Below are 19,819 nucleotides of genomic sequence, written 5' to 3' on the forward strand. Positions count from 1 at the left end.
GTTTTATGCAGTTATTTGTTTGTGCCAGCCATGAACTAGCAGTTTTAAAGAAAAATGATGCTTTAAATCAGTAATTGCTTAGAAACTTTTTTTTTGTTCGTTCATCTGCAACCTATTTGCTTTTCTGCCTTTCAGAGAGCTCTTTGATCTTACTAAAAGTCCAGAAGGAATACAGAACATAAATACACTTGTTACTGCAGCTTTTTCATTTTCGCCTCGGACCTGATCCTGCACTCACTTTAAACAGATGATTAACTTCATAAATGTTCGGTTGGGCTTACTCATCAGGGTAAAACTGCCTATCTGCTTAATTTCTTTTGCAGGATCAAATTCTGTGCTAATTGAAAGAACTTCCATGTGTTTATTTTACATTTCCTTGCATTTTGGCATAACTGGATCTGGAAAGCAGCTGCAGAACGCAACGTGTTAATTTTGGACAGGGTTTGACTGAAGTGGGAATAATAAACAGTGAGATGCTGCAGCTTTCAGGCAAAGCAGAGTAACAACAATTAAAAAAAAAAAAAAAAAAGAGGGGGAGAAAGATGCTAAGGAGACGAATCTCCAGTCAGTTAGCTAACAAGTGTGGTTTAATATTTGGCATAGCTGAAGCCAGGCCACCAGGATTGAGAGCTGCTGTTCAGGAGTGGAAAATGTTTGTGTGTGCAGGGCAGCCTCTCTGGTCTGCCTTTTCAACTTCATTTTCTCTTTTGAGTTACACAGCCCTCTTTCTATAATAAGCTAAAGATGGGACTCTGGTCAAGCTATAGATTTGTTCAGAAAATGAAGTGCAAATTTTCAGCAATGCAAAACAACAAGGAAATAAACTAAATCCCTATGGTTACTAATTTGGAAAGTTTGGGCAAGAGGCATGATCTAAATCCACTCAACCCTTTGCTAGAATGTCGTGTCTGATGAAATTTGCTGCTGACACAAGTCATGATTATTCCTTCCTGGCTGATCTTATGGCATTCTGCTCAGTGGATTTTACTCCACATCAAGGTAGAAGCCAGGTCTTCAGGGCTGATTCTATGGACCAACTCAATTTGTTTTCAGCACTTCTTTTTGTTTTGTTTTGTTTCTTTTCTCATAGTTCCCATGGTTCATGGCAGTGGCAGAACTCCTTCCAACTTTATATGCTGGTTCTTTCCATAGGATTGGACTCTCCAATTGTGTGACCTGAAATAAGGCAGTTGAATTAAAACAAAACTCTATTAGCTCTGTTCCCGGTGCAAACTGGTGTATCTTCAGGATCAAATGAAAACTTAAATAAAAATCTTTGTGTTATACATGCAACCCAGGCAAAGAATTCCAGTGTTTGCAGTGGAACTATTCCCTCATGGGTTAAATGCCTCTGTGGGTTTGTAGAATATAACTCAAATCTTTTGAGAAGAACTGAGAGATGCAGAAGAGGGTATATGCTGAATACATGTAAGAGCCAGGTCCTGCTCTCGTGGAGTAGAAGAGAGCTTTGCTACCTCTTTTCCTGGAGCAACTGCAGAACAGATATTATCTATATGTTATGCTTAGGGATGGAAATGCTTGCAAAGAATGCCAGATACTAGGCTGCAGCTAAAATATCTTCAAAAGGACCCAGATTTAATATTTCATCAGAAGAACAGAGAGGAAGATTTGCTAAACATCAAACATATATTAATACAAATGCCTCCTGAAAGGAAGTCAGTTATGAAAATCAGTGAATACAAATGTTCCAATTGACATTACTGGTGCATGTTTGTGGGTTTTTTGTTTACACTGCCACATCATGAAAAATAAAATACACCCAAACTGTGCATATTGATAAGGATGCGCTTTCATCTCTGAGTCGGGTGACATGTGAAAACTGTTTCAGCTTCATTCTTGTACCTGATACTTGCACCAAGAAACCCTGAAGAAAAATGCTGCTTCTGTACCAGTTGGGTGCATTTTTCTTTAGTCTGGTACATGCATGGAGAAAACAGCTTTAGGGGAGTGACTGTGTCTGATCCTGCCTTAGACTAGAGCTTGCTTCTACACATTGTGGGGAAAGGGATAAAGAAAAAGGATGGCTCAGAATTAAAACTGTTAACCTGAAAGTTAATTCTTTGAGCTGCCATTTGCTTCCCTGTAACCCTGCTAAGGTCATCAGAGCTCAAAGGGATCAGTGGAAGTTGAGATAGCTACAATCAAGTACATGGGCTTAAAATCCTTGGCTGCATGAACAGGCATTTTGAGGGTTATTCCCAGACTGCATGGATGATTACATTTCTGTCTCTTTGGACAGTGGATGTTGAAGTTTGTTTGAAGAAGCAGCCCTACAGGAGCAGTGGGATCCTTCTGTCTCAGATCCTCTCCCTCTGAAATGATGATGGTCATCCACAAGGTCACCTTTGGCTCAGCTTGGGACTCGGTCAAAGTGTTTGGATGTGAATCAAACCTGAGTGAGCCACTGATTTACCTGTCTTTCTACTTCTGCAGGATTTAATTATGTTTTTAGAAGGGAAAGGAGGAATATATCATTCCACTGTCCATTTAGCATTATTATTAATAATATTTATGTTTTCCCTGCTCCAGTGGAAGTTGTCCCTGCCCATGGCAGAGGAATTGGAGCCAGGAAATCTTTAAGGGCCCTTCCAACCCAAACCATTCTGTTTCTGTGATTATGTTAAAAAAAGGAATGAAACCCCCCTGCTATGCCAGCAGCCAGTGTTTTGAGCCATACTATCAGAAGCCAAACTGCTGAGTTTCATGAGAATCTGAAGAAGTCAAACTGACATTTGAAGCTACTAGATGTGGACTCATCAAGCTCTTTTCACATAAATGTCATTATGACCATGATGGTCAACAATAAGAATTACTGGTCTGTAGGTCCAGTATTGGTCCAAATGCAGTACCATTGCAATGAGCCAAATTGTGTATTTTTGATCAGGAAACAGCTGGATTTATTTTTTGGGAGTTCAAACTGAAAATGTGGATTTATCCTTTATGGTATCAGTGGGAAGCTGTTCTGTGGGATCCATGCTGGAGGGAGTTTGAGCTGTTGCCCTATTACTTAAGTCAGACTTCAAATGAATTGGAAAGGACAAAAAGAAAAAGAAAAGACAAAAATGTGAGACAATGCTCCCCCCAGAAAAAAAAAAAAAAAGAAATAAAAAGAAAAAGAAATTGAAGCCTTTGGAGCTGTGTAAGAATAATAGGAAATTTATACTCAATTAAGCCACTCAAGCAGAGCTGTTAATTAACCTTATCAGAAAGGACATTCCATTTTTATAGACCTGAGGCTATCAGCAAGCACTGGACTTTTTAAGTGGATGAAAAAAGGTGCAATACATTGATTTTAATGCGCAAAAGCATATTCAAAAAAACCCCAAAAAACCAGAAAACTTAGTTCAGATCCAATCCAGCTTGTAAGAAATTCCAGTATTAAAAGGAAAAAAATAATAGGGAAAAATGTGATGAGCAGAAACAGTTTTTCTACAGCTGCTAAAAAATGTCATGGATCTGAAAAAAACCCCAAATGATGTTGCCATGACCTGGAAGAAGTCTATGACTGCATTTTGAAGGTCAGAATTCTGTTGGAGATTCAGCTGGACTAAATAATATGTAAATATTATATTATACATGCAGAAAGAAAAAAAAATTGTGAAGTCTGATACGTCCTGTCCCCTAACATGAGAAATAAAGGTTGAAAATATGATCAAGAAAACGGGAAAATTTATTAGTAATTAATGCAGAAATGTGATCATCCTAAAAGGGCAGCAAAAATGCCACCTACTAAACTAGAAACTATTGGGACATAAGAAAGAAGAAAAACCCCCGACATCATAAATCACATGAAACACATCAAAACATTGAAGCATTAGAAGGGGATGATTATGACCTGTTCTAATACGAATTATGAAGGACCAGTGAAAGTAGAACACATAAAATACCGAGAGAATTGGGAGCTCTACTCTCCTGGAAGCCAGCTGAGCTCCCAGGGATATACACCTGCAGAAATGAGAGCACAATCTTGGGGTTTTTTTTAATCTGCAGTAGAACAGGTTCATCCTATCTTGCAATCACTATTTTATCAGCTGGTATTTGTCCTTATATTTCACTATATATGTGTATATATATATATACATAGATATATATATATATATATAGACACATACATATGTATGTATGCATCCCCATTAAAACACACATAGAGACTTAAATTGTAATGGGAATTAGGAGGATTGTTTGTTTTTTTTCAATGAGAAATTTCTCATAATGAGATTCCTCTGTTGTTCAAGGAAAATATTCATTCTAGGAATATGAAGGATACACTTAAGTTGAAGTGCTTAAATGTTTTGCTTAAATGTCTAGCAATGGTTCTCCTGAAAATTTTATGACCTTAAATTATACAGTCAGGCTTTCTTTCATAATACTGGACTGACTCATTTTATTCAGGGCAATATTTCCCAAACAGAGCAGTATTGGAGATAATATTCCTTTCAGGCAGTTACATTTGTGATGAAAAGAGGAGCTCCCATTCCACATCAGAGTGAAATGGAGATTGTTGAAGAATCTCATGGACGGACTCAGCAGGACCAGGGCACTGCTCAGAGCTGGGATGTGGCAGAGCCTGTTCCTGCCTGACAAACATTGCAGGGAAAGGAATGGCTGCTGCGTGACACAGGACAAACCCAGATTGCTCAAGAGCTTCCTCTGACAATGCCATCATAGGAAGTTTTTTAGGCTAAGTTATACTTTTTTATATTTCAACAGAAAATTCAATGAAATTTCCCAGCTGAAGTTCATCAACTTAAGTATGCTAGAAATCAGAAATAAAACTGCTGGTCTACCCCATATTGACAGAATAGATTGATCTTTACCCTGTATTTTGCTAATAAGCTGGCCATTTTAAATTTAAAATTTTCCAGTGGGAAATCCATCCTATCAACTTTCATTTCTGGGGAAACATCTGCCTATTCTTCCCTCTCCACTATCCTTTTTGTCAGTCTTTATTCATTTAATATTAAATAATTAGTTTAAATGGATATTTTCCTAAAGCTAAGAAAAAAAGAAAAGGGCAGAAAACATATTGTTCAAATTCAAATTTTGTAGTGAGGGTGTATTACATTGATAGGTAACAGGCAGCATTTGATTCCAGCAGTTTCTAACAATGCCACTAACTCTGTTTTGTCACCTGAACAGATCCACCAGATATAATATGCAGATATATGTAGATATATAATATGCAGATATAATAAACGATAGTGCCTGGGGAAAGGTGAATTTCCTTTACATTAAAGTACAGTGGGGACTTTCAGAGTTTTATAGTAAGTGGTTAAGTCACACCTTTACCTCTAGATCTTCTACTTTCTATGAGCCATTAACAGCTGGAAATGAAAAATACAGAACAAACTTGTAGGGAAAATATTGCAATCCCTATATAAGCTTGTAAATACTGGTATTGCAGACTGCAGGTGGGTATGTGTGTTTTATAATTCCAGAAAGAGACAGGTAGGGGAGCTCTTATAAATATGTTATTAAGCAGTAAAGCACACTAAATGTAAAAAAAATATGTTTCGTTCCATGAAGAGAACAAAAATTAATTTCAGAATCCTTCCTTTTCTGTGGAAGTAGGCTTGGAATTACCCAGTGAACATCAAGCAGGGCAAGGAGTTTTCAGTGGGTAATAGGTGCATGGCTAATTAAGGTCCAGGGACCCTGATGCTAGAAGCAAGTTCAGGGCATATTTCATAAATTATTTTGGCTGAGAAAAAATGGGAAAGAGGGAATTAAAAATGTTAAAGTAGTTTTGTATATCTAGAGTTGGCATATTTAAATCTCTGTCCATTTTTCCCATGCTTATGGGAAAAAAGGTCATGCATATGTATGTGTGGGGAGACAGATGAGGAAAAAAGTTGAGAAGTTTATCTAAGTCCTTTTCCATCTACTCTCCTTTTGCCTTTCTCTTCCTAAAATGCTTCTGATCAATGATTCAGGTTTATCTGAATGTTTTCCTGTTTTCCTGAGCCAGAATGGAATTTGCCTGGAATTTTCAAGTTTTCCACTCAGCAGTAAAAGGACCTGTAATTCACATACACATGTGTTCCTCATGCAAATCTATTTTGCTTCACATTTCTTTGAATACAAAGAAACGACAGCTGTGGACCATGGAGCTCTGGCCATAACCCTGAGTATCTTTAGATTGGTTTGCTGGCTTTGGACAACCAAGACAGTTTTCTCCAATAGAGACCTCATCACTTGCAGGGCAGGTGAGGGATTATGGTGCCTTGTTTCCCTCTCCCAGAAATCACCACAAAGGTACCACTGTGCACAGAACATTTTCCTCTGATCCCAGCTAATCCAAGGACAGTGCCACAAACCAGCCAGCAGCACAACTTCCATTAACTTCCTGCCCCAGCTGTTTCACCCCTCTGTAAAACTCAGCCCCTTCTGCCTCTGTCACATATTTATCCCAAAAAAAGCTGCATGGAAGCGAATATCTTTTTGTGGTTTTGCACACTGATATGAAGAGAGGGGCATCAATTTAGATCAGAACAGTTTAGTGCTTTTCCATAATGCAAATGAATCCTATTAAAGGATGGAGGCCTTAAATAGCCTGTACCAAACCTTCTGTGAGTAATTCAGATAACTTTTTAAACAAATCCATTCTACATTCTTTTGTGAACAAAACAGAACTACTGTGCTAACCTCATCCCATAATTTCTAAGCCCCAGAAGCCCTCCAAAAAATGTATCAGCAATTAGTTTTGAATTAAACAGAAAGTGATGGAACAAATGCACAAGTATTCACCTTTGTAACACGGCCACATTGCAGAGATATAAGAGCACAGCTGTTCTCGCCTAAAAAGGAGAATTCCAGAAAAAGAGAGGCTGGGAAAGAAGTCAACAATGGGCCCTGGAACTGAACATCATGCTCAGATTAATTTAGAAACCACTAAACATTTTGCCAAAAGAAAAAAGACAAAAAGTAAAAGAAAAAAAAAAAATTAGGCAATAATATGTGTGACTTAAATCCAGCATTGGAAGCTGAAGTTCAGGCTTCCACTCCTGACACACCTTAGCTCAGGCCAGTTGTACAAGCAGAAATAAGGCTGGTATATTATTTAGTGGAAAATGAAACTGATCCAGAAAAATAAATTCTCCAGGGGTAGGTTTTGGATTCCAAATTTGCCTAATAGCACAATATCTAAAAATAATAGGAATCCAGGAGGTTTGAGGGGAGAGAACAGGGCTGGCTAGAAAGTAAAGAATCCAGAGTGAAAAGGAAGGAATTCATCTGCTTCATATTAATTTGTATTAATTTCCATTTAATGGCATAACCACCTGTATTGAAAGAATGAATGTGAAATATTTTCAGTGATTGTCCCGTGTAACTTAACACTGCAGGATATGGAATTGGACATGGTGTAGGGTTTGGAGAGAGCTGGAAGTGGAAGGATGAGGAGCAAAACCACCCAGGTGATCTCCACAGACACCGTGAGTCTGCTGTGCCCAGGGCATTCCTGCTGCCTTGGCTGTCAGGAGGTAAAGCTCCTCATTTACATCAGGCTGAGGAGCCAGCCTTGCCTTTGGTATTTAAATGGCAATCCTGGGGTTGGCCAACTGTAAAAACAAACCAAGCAGTGACATTCAATTTGGACTCCAATAATAATTTGGCAATGTCAACCTTTTCAGAGGTCTCCCAGCTTGTATTTTTGCTGTTATTGTAAGAGATGCTTGGTTTTACTGACTGAAAGAAAAAAACCCAGCTCTTTTGCCCTTCCAGTTTGCTAAACCAGGTTCTAACTCCTGTGTGTGTGCGAGGTAACAGCTTCAGAAGAGGCCCACATGTCTGGTGTGGGGAAACACCAGCTTTGGGAAGCTACTACATGTCATGGGGTTTCATTTAACACCTTCCTGATCTAGGAATGTTCATCCAGAATCCATGTTGTGAGGTGCTGGGCAGCTCCTGCAAGGAACGGAGCAGTTTTCTGCTTGCCGTGAATTTGTTGAATCAAAGTTCTGTGGCCGCTTTGCCTGCCTTGGTAAGCACAGAATTGGTAAAGTGCACTGAGTTGTAACTGGTCATGGAGCTGCAAGGCCACTGCACAGTCAAACCAGTGCTCCCTGAGCCACAACTGACCTGGGAACGAGTCACTGGTGTGTCCCTGTGATTTTTCATGTCTCCAGTTACCTGGTGCAGTGCATTATTAGCGGGTTCCCAACAGATGGTGCTAATGAGACTATTAAGTAGCCTAACCCAATATGCAAATGAGGCTGTGAAAAGGGCTGCTGGGACCTGTCCTTTCCTTCTTCCTAGACTGCGTGAAAAGGGAACTTTATTAAAAATTATTGCCACAAACAGCTTCCACAGGCTGAGAGATTTGTACGAGTTTGAAGCCACAACTGAGGAAATTGCTATTTGTACCTGAAATTGAAGCGGGCTGGCAGCAGAGGGGTCTGGGCGTGGGGAACTAACTAATACAGGTGGACCAATCTTGAATCCTTGCTAGTGGTATTTAACAAAGCTGTGTCCAAAAGCCCTTTCAAAGACTGCAAGAAAGTCGTCTTTGTGTGGCTGTTGAATGCAACTCTGTTTCCTCCTTTCACACACCGCGGTTTCGTGTAACACACCAAATACAATGTTTAAGTAAAGTTCGTGTTATGTTATACAGTCCAACAAATAAAAGGATGTTTAAAGTTAAGGCTGACATTCCATCCTTAACTTTTTTGTACCTTTGTGTTACATCACACCTCAAACATAACATTGATTTAGGGCCCCTGCCCTGGCTCTATCAAGACATGGGGAGATTAATTACGTTAAATACATTATTCTGACCTTTGCGTTAACTACCCATTCCTTTGTCAGTTTAATAATTTCAACCTTTAGGTAATGTCAGCTGTTAGCATGTTCTGTTAGTCTTTTTTTTTTTCCCTTTTCTATAAGTAGGAACATCCCCAAACATTAGAAACAGCTGATTTCCATACACTCAAGGTCATATTTTGCTTTTATTTTTTTCTAAATTAGGCATTACAGATCAGCTTTTCCTGACTAGGCATACACACATACACATCACACATCACAAATGTGCAGATTTAACTTAGAATATAACTTCTGAATGAGTTTTTTCTTGTATTTCTGGGATAGTGTCAGGTACCCATAGCTGCATACATGCAACCAGGCCTTCCTTTGTGCTTAACCAGGAATGCAGGGCCCTATTCTCTCTGAGCTAGATAACATTATTGAATAACAGTGCATTTGAGTTATTATTATCATTATTGATTTAAGCACTTTTATTTCTGAATTCGGAAAGCTCTGATAGGGCACTTTCACCCAGTGCATGATATAGAGCCAAAGCATGTGCTACATTTCACTGGAGAGAAAGTGAGAAAAGCAAAAGAAACAAAAAAAAACCCAAAAGGTTTTATTTACTTGGCACCACAACTGACCCAGAATATCTTCCATTGCATTTGGTTTTTTCCTAGATGAATTTTGCAACTTTAGAGTGTAAACAAGGCCACTTCTTCTCCATAGAATTCTTGATAGTCTAAGAAGAGCTCCACCACTAAGATCATGTGTCCACTATCTTGTGTCAGGTAGAGATAGTTGGAAACTACAAAAATGGGGCAAGTCCACCTGTGAAAACAGGTCATCATGTCATTAGTTACTTTTAGGCATTTTTTAGGGCTGTGCTTTTTCCTGAGGTGAATCATCAGCCTAATCTATGCAGCCATTTCAGTATTGGTCACTATTGGCTGTAAACTTGGGCTGGGAGCAGGGCACTGGCGGAGCTTGGAGTAGGTAGAAACTGGAGTGAGAAAAAGCAAAATAAATTCTTTCCTTCTATCAGCATCTCACATGTGTCTGGCCAGATTTGTGAAGGTGGCTTCTTCCTGAGGGCAAACTCAGGCTTTTCCCAGATGACCTTCATATTTCCTAAGATAAAGCACAGCCAATTTTTTCCTTCTCATTGGAACAGCTGTTGTGGCTGCTTTTGAAGAGATACAGAATCAGCTTCACCTATGATGAATAGAAGTGCTGGGCCCTTTAATGTAGAAAATTTAATTTGAGAGGTTGGACGCGTGGTCAAGGAACTATGACAGGAGGCTCTTGTAAGACCTAAAGGACTTAAATACTTTAGGAATGGTCCATATCAGATCTAGTGTTGACCTCCTCTGTGGCTGTGAACCTGTCACAGGTTTGCACTGTGTGTGAAAGGGGCAAACTGCACTTACTGGTCTCCAAGGGCAAGTGATGAGGTCTTGAAGACTTTAGAGCTTGCCCTGAAACTTGTTTTGTTGCTGACAGTGGGGTGTACATCTTCCTGGTGAGGAAAACCGAGCTGTGGTTGTTGCAAATATTTCAGCAGTTGACTCCTTATATTTACAGAATGTATTGGTGGTTTTTTTGACACTGCATATCTTTTTAAAATATATTCCCCTCAGCTTTCCACTCTTTTCTCCCTAAAATCAGCAGGATGACTTCACTGACATGGGAGCCAAATATAGTTCCCTGTGATGGTATCTTGTAGCAGTCATTGGTGTGAATGATGGTGAATCAGGCAACAAGAGCAGTTTCAACCACATGCACAGTTTCTTCTTTGTGCCCTTCTTTGGAGGTCTCTGTTTTGGAAAGGGGATTTGTACTCTCAGAATCAATTCCTGGTTGAGCCATTTCATCTCAACACAAGCTGAAGGCCAAACATTTCCAGCACTTATTTTAGGTCCTGATCCTCTGCTGAGGGAGCCCAGTTAAGCTCACAGCATAACATGACTCTGTGAATGGTTCTTGCTACATAAAGTAAAAAGGACGATTCATAAATTACTTTGCATGTGACAAATCTCATTGGGACTTGACACTGCGCAGTATAAAAGGTGTCAAATGTGTTTGGATTGCATCAGTCTGCTCACCACAGACCAGAATTTGCACTGCAAATGTACTGCACTGCCATATACTGCAATGCTGAAGGAAGGATAAAAATAAGCAACAGAATAAAGGGACACATGATTTCCACTGCTGGCAAGGTGACATCTGCCATCCTGGCTGACACACCAGTGATTAAACTCCAGACTTCCAGAACTGCTGTTGTTGTAGCTTGAACTGGATTCAAGCCTACATAGCTGGGCTGTAACCGTCATGGTCTTAATGTATTGGACATGCCTCGTGACCCCTGATGCACAGACACGCACACGGGGCTGGGATTGTCCCCAGATGCCTGTTAGGACTTTCCAGCCTGGAATTACAGATGCTGAAAGGTAGCTATTAAGTCCAAAGGATGTAAAATAAATTTCAAATTAGCACGTAGTTTGGCTATTGGTTTAATCATAACACTGCTTCCCTGAAAGCAACAGTTGGAGAAAATGTCATGTGCGAATAGGACCAAGAGTTTCACATTTCCAGTTTTTCTTGGGAAGCAACAGAGCTATTCTTCTTTCCAATAGGAAGCAAATGTTCTAATACACTTTCTTATGTATATTTTACATTTGGATTGACTATAGATTGGGTCAGGTTGAGATTATATGAAAATGTATATTACTTGCAGAGGAAAGTTACTTTTTTCAAATCAGCACAGCTTCCAGTGATTCTGGGGAGAATTATTTGATTTGTAGAAGCCTGCACCAAATCCATCTGTGCTGGATATATCCTCTACATGAAGTCCCAAGCTCACTGGTCCATTTTTTCCTATAACAAAGAAGCCAGCATCACAAATTTGGTCAACTTTTATTTGTCTCTGTGTCACTTCAACCCTTTCCTGCCTTGGAGGCAAGACAACAGGAAGCCACAGGAGGACCAAGGTAATCATCTCCCTGATGAAATACAAAGCACAGAGGTACAAAAGCAAACCAGGTTTCTGGAATCCAGCATAAGGCTTAGCTGTCACTCCCAAGCCTGAGCCTATCAGGCCAAGAAGGGGAATGAAACTCTTTAAAAGAATCAAAACTTGGAAACAAATCTTACTGCATCTGCATTCAGTGCCCTGTCAATGGGAAATGGGCAGTGGGGAAAAAACTGCTCCCCATTTTCCAGCAGTTCAACATGCATGCTCAAAGTGCAACTGTCTGAAAGAAGGGAGCAAAATATCTTTCCTGATGCCAGGACAGAAACAACAGGGGAAATGCTGGAAAAGGCAGCTCTGGCAGGGCTGAGTTGTACACAGGAGAGGACCTGCAGTGGCTGCTGGAAAAGGGAAGGGGGGGCATGGGCAAGGGAAGGGATCAGGACTACAACTTCAAGTCCCTCTGGGGATTTCCTTAGTGGATTGCACAGTCGTTTGTAAAAATCAACTGTGACTGTTACACTCTCACTTTCTTCTTGTTGCTTTATTCCACATGCAGCCCAACATGTTTTTCCACTGATACGCAGATTTTGAGCTGTTTTGTTTGGACTTTCCAGTGGAGGGGCTTCAGTTGACACAAAGGGCTTATCAATAACATTGAACCCCTTTTGACAGCTGTTTTTGCTTCCCATGTCTCCTGTTAGGGAGGAAAAGGGGCTGCAGGCTTGAATAGCTTGAATAGCAGCCAGTACCTTCCATGGGTAGCACACTTCAGGCAAATCTAGAATTACCTCCCTCCTGGCTTCAATTCCCCCATGGGCTGAGGCCCCCTCACTCAGCACCAACAGAATAAGCCTTCAGTTGATTGCTTTGGTAAATCCATCATTTTTGCATCCTAATAATTAGCCCAACAGATGTTGCAAAGCTGGAAACATGAATGTTTCCCTTTCAGTGAAAGGATCACTTCTCTAAATGAGTGATGTCCATTTTAACTCTCCCCTGATATGCATAAATACACACGCAGCCAGTGTGACTTTAGGCATGAAAAATCAGTAATGGTATATGATTCTCAAATCTAGTAGAACTGATAAAAATCAAGGTTGCCGTCAGCTGAGTAAATTGAGAGCTCCAAGCGAATTTGGTGGTTGGTCTGGGAAAAGGGGGTTTTTGTGCTGGTGAGTTGCTCCCTCTCGTGGAAAACCAGCATCCCAAAGCCATCCAGCACAGCAGAAAGCGGTGCCGTTTCTTGGATGACTCTGCTTGAGGCACAGTGTGAAACCTAGAGACTCTCTCACACACACACTCACAAGCCTGACCCTGCAAGCACAGAAAACATTCCTGCTCTCTGGGTTTTATGCCAGGAACCTTGGCTTGCTGAGCAGAAATCTTTAGGAGTGAAAAGCGCCTGCCCTCCCAGAGCCTCATCATTATTGCCTGATGTAGCCTCATTAGTTTGTTTATTTCAAAATCATTGTACAGCACTGATCTGGGGGTCTTGGAAAGGCAGAGACATCTGAAGCTCAGAAACAGGACTGGCTCCCTTTTTTCCTGCCTACTTTTGCTTTGTTGTGTCCTTTGGCTTTCTCCAGGACAAAATTAAGCCTGCTTCGGGAATGGCTGATTATTGAGGAATTATTACTATGCTATTAACAGAATAGCTATTATTACTAAACTATTAACTGAATAGCTTTCCTCTTCCCTCTTTCCATTTTAGGGTTCTGCCTATTTCTGCAGCTCAGATAATCCAAACCCTTATCCATTCTCCCAGCTGCAAGAATAAGCCAACTTCCCTGTCATCCCATGGGTATGATTCCCCTTCACCCCCCCAGGATAATCACATGTTCTGGACTAGTATTTTTTTATTGCTTTTATCGAGAGATTTTATTACAAAGGAAAATACGTCCTGTATTTCTTAGACTGGAAGGATATAGACTTGGCAGTTAGAAACCACCATAGCAATTTTTAGCACACTGGTGTGGTTTACATGGATTAATCTGCAGTAACTCTTTGGAACGCTCTTCAACTGCTCCAAAGCTGCCTCAGTCCAAACAGTTTATAAGCTAAATAACGAAAGTCTTGTAAATATTTATTTAACGAGACATATTTTGAATAACTGACATGTATAGAGCTTTCCTAGAGAGTGTGTTATCACCATCAATTTTCATGGTCTGATATAATAACAACTACCAGTGTAAACCGTGGCAGGGAAGATATTGACAGTCCGAGGCCGCTGTTAGCAGCAGAGTAATAACGGGGCAAAGAGACTGCACCGAGCTGCAAAAGCAGGATTCAAATTGGGTTTGCTTCCACTTGGCAAATCACTGGGAGGAAAAAACTATGTGAGTTATCTGTTATTAGAGATTGACTGTAAATATGCAGTAGTTACCATGCTATTGCAGTGCAATTATCCAGAGGTTATTCCTTTTTAATAACTACCTACCAGGCAGAGAAAGAAACACGATTTATTGAGCTTCATTTCCTTCTTTGGCCTTCTAAATTCTGAACAGTGTTTTCATGCCACAGTGATAGGTGCTGTTTTGCCACCTGTATAGAGTAAATTAATCTGTGGAAACAGCAGGTTAATTACCTAAACATATTGCTTATATTTAACCCTATTGTTTCATATTAAATATGTGTATTTTTAGTAGCCAGATAAAGTTATTTATGCTGCAAATGGCTCTCAGTTACGAGTTCATGAACCCTCTGATTAATATGAATTAGAAATGATAACATAGTAAATGTGTAAATGGTCTTGAAAGAGAAACCCTGTTTGTTACTCTCATAATTATTATACACTGTTTCAAGCCTTTCATTCAGCTCTTTTATACCAAAAAATGGCATCTCATCCACTGGTATCAAAACCAGCTCAAATTCTGGGCATATTTCACAATCCTTTTTCCCCTCTATGTGTCTATAGTGATGATGGATGGCGTGGACTGACTGTCCTTAGAAGTGAATGTATTTATTTGTCCACAGGATACAGATAGCACATGAAATTGCAGTGGTAGTGTAAACCTCCCCCACACATCACCCTCTGTCAGTGTGGCTCAGCTTTGACAAAAAGGGACACAGCGAGCCATGGGGAAATTGTGTTTAATTCCAAAGTCACACAGAGAGTCAGTGGCAGGCTGACAATGAGGACTTCCAGCCCCTCATCGACATTCCTCTGCCGTAAACACGGGGCACCAGCCCCACTCTAATGACACAGGGGGAGCTGGGCTCAGCTCAGGAGATGCTCTGCAAAAAAGGCCTCCCTTGCATTCAGCTAAAATGCTGCTAGTGGGATGTGATTAATCTAACTTCAGACTCTAGAATAGCTACTATTAAACCCAGGGGATGGCTTTATTGAAAAAATAAATAAATCTGGCTTTAAGGGGTGGGGGTTGAAAACAAGAAACACATGTGGGATTATTTTAGGCCTCGTTTCTTAAAAAAAGAGGACGTTTTGTGCTGTTGCTGCCATGGCATGAGGAGTCAGGTTGGTAACCAGCCCCGAGCATCCCAGTTTGTTATGCCCATTCAGGCCAAATGTCCCTTCAGCACGAGGGTCATCACCATCCCTGACAACTGACTGTGCATTTTGATCAGTCTCTGTTCAGTAGCTGGGCAGTTTGAATGCTGCTCCTGGCCCCTCAGATCAAAAAGAGCTTGGCACGGGCACTTCTGCCATGCTGGTGAGTCCCTGTAGATATTGCAGGATGGCTGTTGGAGATGGGTGGATGTTGGCTGGTTACAGTTCTCCATGCTGCCTAAAATGAGAAACTTATAAGGAAAGCGTTTGCTGGGATTACCCTTCAGGTAACCTCTTGCAGCATAATAGTGACACAGGATACAGTGATTTGCCACTTTCTGGAATCCCAGTCCTGGATCTAAAACAAGTTATTATTTTGAGACTAAAAAACCTTGCGTTTTACTGGTGCATGTAAATACTTTATTGATCAAGCCAGCAAAAGGCATGTACACTAAGATTTGATTTATCAGAGACAGCTTTTCCCAGCAAGATACAGGTATTAGGTAAGCCAGCCTCCATCTCTTAAAACTGTCATCAATACAACAATACAATTTTTCTGGTTCTGGTATGATCAATACAATTGTTCCTGATTCCAATGTTGTCATAAATCCCCAATAAACACACTCTGTGCCTTTGAATAAAGTTTGGTAGTGTCATATTTCCAGGACAGCTGAGTTATAATTTGACCCTCTTCTCTCTGTTTTTATCTTATAGACCTTTCATAGAATTGTAGGCTGATTTGGGTAGGAAGGAACCTTAAAGATCATCTAATTTCAACCCCCATGCCATGGGCAGAGACACTTTCCACTTTGATTACCTTCATCACTGAAAGCTCATACCTTTATGTATTTCTTGTGGTGTCCTTGCTGATTTGAATGGAGAAGCTGCCAAAATATATTTTTTCAAGTTCTTCCACAGAGGTGTGATTTCTTCAGTCAGATTCATGCGATATCCTATCCTAAACAAATAAAATAATATCACACATATGATTACACTGCAGTGCATGCAGTGGGGAAGTAATGCATTTTTTTTCGTAGCTTATGTGTGATGAGGATGTTTAGTGCACAGGCTGCAGAGGATGAGTTTTATAATTGCTCCACAACCGACTGACTCACCAGTCCTGTGACCCTGAGCAAATCCCTCAGTCTCTCTGGCTCTGACCTTCTTCTCCTGTAAGTTTTATCTCCTTCAGAGAAGCTTTGTCAAGATAATTTATGTTTCAAAGCATGTGGAAATCCTTGGCTAGGATATACTATTAGAGTGCATGCAGACAATAATGGACATGAGTGTCCCAGGCTATGGATCTCTGGGTTGTCACTTCATGTCTGGTAACTTCCTTGTGCTGTCTTTTGAGGCCTCACTCTCTGGGTGCATCCCTGCGGAAATATCTTAATTCTGCTTAAGAACACTGACCAAGGAAGTTGAAACCAACTGCTGTTGTAATGCTGCTGGAGAACACTGGTATTCACACAGAGATTGCACCTACACTGACCTCTCACAGCATTCAATGTGAGGTTCTTCAAGCCAGATCCTGACAGCTGCTCTCTGTCATGGCCAGATTTGGTGAACTTTCCAAAGTTTTCAGTGCCCCCTTACCTTGGCTTCCCACACCTTCAGCCTAGGCAAGTGCCCCAAAGGTTCAGCAGGTTTATGCAGGATACGGAGGCCTGCAGTGTTTGTATTTATGAGCTGTAATTTTGTTTAAGTTCCACTTACTGCCCAGATTGAGAGGACTGCAGAACAAGCCAAGTGATGTGCCCATTCATTTCTGGAAAATGACAAGAAATTAGGTAATTTGGATAGATATTACTCAATTTTTAAACTCCTGAATTCACCTCTCCACACACACAATCTTCAAAGGCTTCACCATCACAGGCTTAGATGAGCGCCTCAAAGCTTTTGAACTTTGTTGACTCTTGGCCAAATCTTGGGTCTCTTTGAGAAAGACAGAGAGTCTTAGCTTTAGGAACATTCAAGGACACCTTGGAGGAACAGAGCTATTCTTGTGTTTAGGTGCAGCAGGGTTTGCTTGCATTTAGGCAGGTGAACCTTGTAAAGTTTAGTGTTGGCTACTCTGCCTTGTGTGCTTGGAAAATGGGCCAGCTACAGATGCAGGTGGCCCAAAGAGGGAAAAGGAGAACATGAACACTAAGGGATTGATCTGTGACTCAGTATCTCTCTTCTCCTTCCCACTAGATCCACACTTTTACTCCGAAACTCTTGTGGAGAGCATGAATAGTGAGATAAAGTGGGGATAAACTTTGAAATGAAGCACTCAAGCAAGAGACTCCATCCTTTTAGCCTAAATTGATGTGGTTTAGGTATGGATGAGTACAGTAGAGATTTGTGCATGTTAGAAAGGCTGTACTGGAAACAATGTAAGTGCTTGGGGATTATGCATCTTCCCCATAAGTTCTTCATTAAATGAAAGGATTCCTGGAGTATCTTGACATAAATACAAGAATACTCAGGACTGGCTTCCCAAAATGAGTTCTCTTCTCTTGCACTCCCTCCCCATCATAAGTGACCAAGGCAGGTGACATGGGAATTAAGAGGGATCTTCCACCTTATGGGAAAAGCAATTGACAAACCTGCCTGAAAAAACAACAAATCATAGATTAAATTATCATTTGGAAAGGAAAGGAAAGGAAGGGAACCTGCAGTCTTGAAGCATCCCAGAAATCTAAACAGAGGCCGCCTCACCATCCAGACTCATTCCATTTTAGTGTGCTATTTCCCAAGTTGTTGCGTGAATGATCCCAGTGTCTTTGCCTTTACAACCTTGCCTGATAGGCCATTCCACACATTTATTATCCTCGATGTGAAAAAGTGCTTCCTAACGTCTGTTCTAAATCTGTTTTAATTTCCATTTATGCTCCATTGTCCTATAATCTGTTTGGAGCTGAAAATAGAACCAAGGTATGATCTTCTTACAACCCCTGGCAATAAATTTTATTAGTATTTTTTTCCAAATTTCACAACCTTGCAGTAAATAAGAAAGCATATGGGGAAAAATAACCTCTATCCTCCTCCACTCTCCTCTCCATCCACAAACCCCATGACCTTTCTAAACTTTGACCAGTATCATTGTTTTCTTTCACCCCTCCCTTTTGACTTAATATTGCATTGGTTACAGGAGTAAACCAATTATATGAGTATTAAAAATGGAAGCAGTTTGCTTGCTGGCAATGTATATCTTTTACCAATGGCTGATGAAAAAAAAAATTTCCCAGCTGCTCTGTAAAGCTCTCTCAATGCAGCTTGGAACATCTGGTTTGTTTTGTGTGCAGTCTTTTACACGAGGCATTTGCAATTCTTTAGTCAAATTGGATTTTTAGTTCACTTTCCGGTAGAAAGGTTGATATGTTTGCCATTAATAAGCAAAGTAAAAGTAATATGTATGTAATTAGAATTCAGTCATCAGAACCAGGGTGGCAGGGTCCCCTAAAAGACATTTTCATTCACTTCAATCTGCAATCAGGGGATGAAGTTTCCTCAATGAGTTATTGCCATTTGGTCCTGGTGGACTATAGCATTGCTCCAGCAAGGCATATTTATTTGCATGATTGGCAATTAGAATTTATTGATTTCAAAAAAGGAAATCCTTCCCTGGGTACTTGTGTTTCACTCCCTTGGCTGACGTTGGACAGGAAGAGCTGTCAAGATATGGATACCACATCTGGGTTGGAGGAGGAGAACATAATTATTTCTATTTCTCAACAGTAATTTCTCAGGATCAAGGGCACTGATGGACTCTGGAGAGGGTTCACGCCAATATTCCTTGGCAGGAAATGAGATGGTTGATGACTATAATAACGAGACCTTTTTGATAATCTCAGTGGAGGATGCAATGTAGGCTCACACCCAAACTAGTCTCCACTAGATCTGGGCACTGGATCAGGCTGGTCTTACTCGGGTTTAGGTTTCAGCTGGAGTTTTATATGAAATCAGAAATCAGCCTGAAAGTGGACTGGAACCTAGAGTGGCCCTTAGCATGCAATTTCATTGCCACAGACAGTTTAGAAGGAGTTTGTCACTGTTGCCTACATCCAAAACCAGAATAAGAAAAATGCCTCCTCTCAAATAATGTCAAGGTCCAGATAAGTTCCTTACACATGAATTTTAAAGGTGAGCAGCTTAGAAATTATATAATTAATAAGAAAAAAATATACTGAAGCTATAAATAAAGGGTGAAAATGAAGAGGCCAAAGGAGGGACAACTTTTGAAATATTAATTTCCACTCTTCCCCTTTTCTGTTGGATGCAGTATATTGCAGATAATAGTCAAGAATAGACACAAGCTCTTGTCTGATACTTCTAAGGAAAATGACAGGCCACAAAGAGTTGAAATATGCTTCATTCTCCACCCTCAACTTGACCAAGAGCCTGAAAGGACTTACAGCTCTGCCCTTTTTACCCATGCCCCCATTTTCCCTCAATATTGTTGCCAAATATGCAGTCGAAATTAATAGCACTGCTTCACCTGCCACATGTCAAATTTAATTTTACTTTAAATCAGTCTTAATTATTCTAGCGAAGTTTATAGTTTTAATGGAAAGACATTGCTTGCTTAA

Source organism: Agelaius phoeniceus, chromosome 13 (genome assembly GCF_051311805.1).
Source record: "Agelaius phoeniceus isolate bAgePho1 chromosome 13, bAgePho1.hap1, whole genome shotgun sequence".
Taxonomy (NCBI): Eukaryota; Metazoa; Chordata; class Aves; order Passeriformes; family Icteridae; genus Agelaius; species Agelaius phoeniceus.